This window comes from Adiantum capillus-veneris, chromosome 9, assembly GCF_014529385.1.
Source record: "Adiantum capillus-veneris isolate H3 chromosome 9, ASM1452938v2, whole genome shotgun sequence".
Taxonomy (NCBI): Eukaryota; Viridiplantae; Streptophyta; class Polypodiopsida; order Polypodiales; family Pteridaceae; genus Adiantum; species Adiantum capillus-veneris.
In genome coordinates, this window is record NC_140939.1 from 149,952,117 (window position 1) to 149,958,116 (window position 6,000).

Below are 6,000 nucleotides of genomic sequence, written 5' to 3' on the forward strand. Positions count from 1 at the left end.
AAGCACTGGTCCAAACTTGTAAGCACAAGACTGCCAAGAAAGAAAGAAAAGGTGACAGTAAAGGCATTGACTTCAAAGCCACAACAAGATGTGGAACCTATTGTAGATGCTTATGTAAGGGGTAGGAAGGTATCCAATGTGTATGGTAATGGTGGAGCACAAATGTGTGTGATCACGGAAAGAGCCATGAATGTCTGACTAGGGCTTTAAATCACTAAATCCTCTAATTGTCAAGCTAGGCTGGCCAAGAATGCAAGTGTGAAGTGCCTAGGGATCATCGAGAATGTAAAAGTTTCTGTATGTAATATAGATGCACGTGTGGACATGTATGTTATGCCAGCCAAGGGGGAGGGCTATCCCATCATCCTAGGGAGGCCTTGGCTCATTGCTATGAATGCAGATCAAAAATGGGGACGAGGACAATTGATTCTCAAAAAGGGGCAACATGTAGTATACGATTTGCATGAAGGAAAGCAGCTCGACATCAACTATGGGACCACGGCTGATGAGGAAAGTGAAGAGAGTTTTGGCTCAAGCGACGAGGAATGTTCAACCACTACATCCAATAGCGAAGAAGAATCATCTTTGGAGGTAATGGGAATCATCTTCAACACATCAAAAACTCCATCAATAGAGGTTGACCCAACAAAGGAGCAAACAAAGGATGACAAAGGTGACCACAAGCACTTTGAAGACTTTGAGAGGATGCTTGCAAAAGATCTTACCCCTGAGGAGAAGCGGTCCTACATCGATATGCTCAAGAGGTATCCCAATTTGTTTATCACTGATTACTCACAAATTAGAGGTGTGGATGTTATAGAGCATGGCATAGAATTAAAACCAGGTACTAAACCTGTGGCTCAAAAGCTAAGGCGCCTAGGAAAAATACAACAAGAGGCACTTTTGACAGAGGTTAACCGACTCCTCAAAGCTGGTTTCATTTACCCTGTGTCTAACTCTGAGTGGGTGTCCCCAATTGTAGTAACCCCTAAAAAGAACGGAAAATGGAGGGTCTGTGTTGACTACAAACCGCTCAATGCTGCAACAAAGAGGGATCATTTTCCTCTTCCTTTCCAAGATGAAATCTTAAACGAAGTAGCCGGCTATGAATGTTACACAATGTGTGATGGGTATTCAGGGTATTTTCAAATCAGAATAGTAGAAGAAGATCAGTTAAAAACCACTTTCATCACACCTTGGGGTTGCTTTGCCTATAGAGTGATGCCATTTGGGCTCACAAATGCTCCTAGTACCTTTATAAGGTTTACAACTCTTGTCTTTTAGCCCTTCTTTGGAAAGTCAATTAGGGTTTTTATGGATGACTTCTGTATCTATAGTAGCCAAAGACTTCATTGACAAAAAGTTGAGGAGGGGCTTAGGAGGCTTCATCAATTTGGGGGACAGCTTAATCCTGAGAAGTGTCACATTGCAGAGTCACAAGTGGTATTGCTAGGTCATGTGGTTTATTTGCAAGGACTTCAATTGGATCCATCAAAATTAAATGCTCTCTTGTCACTACAACCACCTACGACAACCAAGGAGCTCATGACTTTTAACCACAAAGTAAGGTACATGTCTCGTTTCATTCACCTTCTAGCGGAGGCTATTGCACCTTTGCACAAGCTAGCAAACAAACCCACATTTGAATGGAGAGAGGAACACGAATTATGCTTTACTGAAGTAAAGGGTATTCTCAACTCTCTTCCAACAATAATGCCACCAAATCCAAAGGATACATATTACATCACGCCAAGTGTAGGAATGGAGGCCATCGGTGTAGTTCTCATGAAAAAAGACCCAAAAACATGCTACATGAGGCCAGTATACTTTGCAAGCAAAGTCATGACCGCTGCAGAGAAGAGCTACACCGATATGGAGAAGGTGGTATTCACAATTATGTTTGCGGTAAGAAAGTTCCGATCATATCTCTTACCTGCACCATTTGTCATTCTCACCATGGAAAACAATTTGCCATATGTTGTGCAACACATGAGCCTCTCATCAAGGATAGCCAAATGGGTTCTAGAACTTCAAGAGTTTGAATACACTTTTCTTATGGAAGATAGCACAAGGGCAGGTCTTGCAGACATTCTCACATACAAAGTGAGAGAAAGGAAAGAGTCACCAAAGGCAGGAGACAAAGCTACACCACAAAATAATGAGGAGGAGATGGACAATGCACACATTTTGTGCTTTGATGGAGCTTACCGACGACAACATGATCCGGCAGCAGGGGGGGTTCTTATTCTAAGTCCACAAAGGGAAGTTCTTGTTAAGAAAGGTATCACCTTGGAAAATGTTCATTCTAATAATGAGGCTGAGTATGTCACCTTAAAGTTGGGGCTTGAAGAATGCAGAAAACTTGGCATTGAAAGACTTATAATAAGAGGTGATTCCTTACTAGTTATTAGGAAAATCCAAGGGATATGGAGTGCAAGAACCCTACTCTAGTGGAGTGGCTTAGACAGGTGAAGGCTTTGATAAAGAACTTTGAAGCTACACAGGTACAGCATGTTGTGAGAACCCTCAACAAGGAAGCAGATTATCTCGCCAATGAGAAACTTCAGATCATGGTGGGAGGTGTGAAGCTCTACGAACCAAAGTACCAAGGCCAAGAGGAATTGAAGGACATCATATTTTTCCTCCAAACTGGTGAGTGCCCTAAACACTTGGATAAAGTGCAAAGGCATAGGTTGGTAAAAAAGGCAACTCCTTACCAACTCATAGGAGATGATCTGTATCATAAAGGGAAAGATTTGGTGCTAATAAGGGTGAAGATCGACCAAACGATTGTGATCGTCATTTGACCGCATCTCTATGGGCATACAGAACATCTTTCAAGGTATCCACTCAATTCACTCCTTTTCATTTGGTATATGGACAGCAGGCACTCCTTCCTATTGAGGTGGAGATTGCAAGCCTACGCATTCTCTCACGGGGAGCAAAGAGGCCAACAGAAGCTTTGCAGGAAAGAATTTTTGATGTTCAACGACTTGAGCTTCATAGAGAAGAGTCCATTGACTATTACATTGCCCAAGCCACAAGCCAAAGGGACAAAATCAACAAGAAGCTCAAGGGGAAAGGATTGAAGGAAGGTATGTTGGTTCTTCGCTATGATAACCGACTTGATACTCGACTTGACAAAAAGTTTTTGCAAAGATGGGAGGGACCTTTCATGATAAAAAGAAAGTTTGGGAATGGTAGTTACAGATTAGCAGATTTATCAGGAAAACTCCACAAGACCAGAGTCAATGGATGGAGATTAAAGCCCTACTTTCAACGTATCAATCCGTTGATAGGAAGTCATCTACCTACATCGTCTAAGCTCCAAATTGGCATGGCTCCCTTCGACTTGGCAAATGCTCCACCTATTTTTAAAGCTTTGATGTGCAAAGAAGAACCAGCCATGGAATCTCAACATACCCAAGGCAACCCTCCCATCTCCGATTTATGGGATTGAGGTAATGAAAAGCAGGTCTAATGGAGTAAAAGAGTGTATATCACTCCTCCTTTTTTTAGAAAAATAAGAAAAAAAGAGTCACTCAAGAGAACACATGAAATCTAGTACCAAAGAAGATCAATTTTTTGCCAAGTGCACAAGACGGAGTCAAGATGAATTTGATGGCAGAAATTGATACAAATTCCACGACTAATGTCATGTCATATGGTATGTGGTTACTTCTAGGTAAGCCAAAGCTTTATGACATTCTGATAAAGGTAAATCTCTCACCTGAAGTCGATGTTATAAGTATGGGGATTGCAGAAGCTACTCTCCAACTACACTCACAGAATGTCAAAGAAAAATTCTTGGTGGTAGATTCTCGACAAATGGGAACACACTTGATTTTGTCCAAGCCATGGGCACAAGTCTTTGAAAAGAGCCTGAATCTTCAACAATGGTCATCACGACAAGCTATCAAGTGGTAATAGAGGTCAAGCCTACAACAGCTCAAAGATTCTTGGCTATTGAAAAAGGAAAAGCTAAAGTAAGACCACAGTCTCTAGCCCAGCCAATGCAAGTGCAAGACAAAGCCTCTACATCAAAAGCCAAACCATCAACAAAACAATGCAAACCCAAGCAAAAAGTCTATCAACCAAAGTTTCCATCGCCCGAAAGTCTCCAAAGGAAGTCAAAACAGGTCAACCAAGTGCTAGTATCCAAGGCACATATTAAAGTTAATGATCCAATTTGGATACAATCACAGGAACAACCTCAACAAGCAAAGGTAACAGGATTGTTCACATCAAGCGCGTCAATTATTGCACAAGGCTACAAGAAAGGAAATTCATATGTTTGGGTCAACAAGCCCAAGATGATAGCCTGGCGATATCCATCCCATGACAACCACTCAGTCAGGAATCAACAAAGCCGTCAACGTCAATCACATAACTCAACCAAGAGAAAGGATAGATACAAAAAGCAAAAGAGAAGGTCTTCCATTGGACAAACCATACGACAAGTCTGGGTAATGAAATCAAAATTCTACCAGACTACCCAACAAAGTCAAGTAAAGATCACCTCCAAGGAAGTCCAAAGATTCATTCCAGTCGAGTTACTCGAAGCACAAGGATTCTATGAGGGTAACTTTCAAATCTGGTTACCTAAGGTAGTAGCTTATCAAGGAATCACCCAGAAAAAGCAAGAAACATCAAGAAATCAAGAGAAGCCACCCTCTACACCCAAGAGTACTACAACCTATCGATGGATCCCTCGTCAATTACTACAAGAGCAAGGATTTTACAAAAGTAACAGCCATATTTGGAAATTAAAGACAAGGTACCATCAAGTCAAAGAAGAAACAAGGCAAGTGGCAACGGAGATCACACCAGGCCCAAGAACAATGTGGGTTCCAAAATCCGCGATTGAGGCTCAACAACAAGAAAGATACACAACTCCCTTACAACCTCTTAACAACAAAAAGAAATCAATGGTAAATACGGAGGTCTCAGTTTTTAAGAACACTATCTGGAAGAAGAAGAAGACTTCATCAACCATTGCTTCAACATCAATACTTGTCTCATCAAGCAACCACAATTTGCTACCAAGGAATGAAGAGCAGATATATGCCAATGTATTGGACAACATGGCATCTCAAATAGAAACTAACGAGAAAGTCCTAAACATCAAAAGCATATGGAATTGGATTTTAGGCCGAGATCAGGTAAGTCCAAGTCGCCATTAAACTTACATGGCATAAGAGTCTAGAGTCGGGCAGCTAAGCCACTAAATGAGCAAAGTGTCAGACCCAAGCTTCAAGTTAATATTTTTATGTGGTCTATGAGTCTAGCTAATAGGTATAAGCTCAAGCTGGAGAGTTGAGCATAAATAAATTCATGTCACTCATGCTAGAAGAGGTGAGCATAAGAGTCAAAGTCCATATAATATATAAGGTGGAGAAGGCGGAGTAGTCAAAACAAAACACTCATGCACTTGACACAGTGAGGAAGAGTGGAGAAACCTCGACAGCAAAAACCCTTCTTGTGAGTAGTGAAAGCTTTTGAAGCACTCGTGCTATATGTTTTGCTTGCTACACTAACTCCATGAAGAACCCATCAATACTCTTCTCTCACACCGCATCTTTTTTAACATGCATAACTTTGTGCAAGCATATAGATGTCCCATCATTGGACATATGCATTAGGCACTCTTTTTTATTCCACCCATGCACTTACACAAACAAATGACGATGACCAAGCAGAAACAGGTTTTATAAGCCTTTGCTCAACAACAATGACTCTGACTTCAAGCTACTAACACTTATCCATGTATATCAATCCCATACTAGTAGCCATATAGCCATATGTACTTTAACTCAGCATAACTATATAACATCAGAACCTAAGTACATATAGCCTCGCATTTAATTATGACTAAAGATATTTTTTTCCACTGGGTTTTTCCCTTTAGTCTTATCCAGGTATCCAAGACCTTCATTTTGTACATACGCTACATTTTACTTTTACTCTTTTATTTTTTATAACAACAAAAACAAGAAGAAC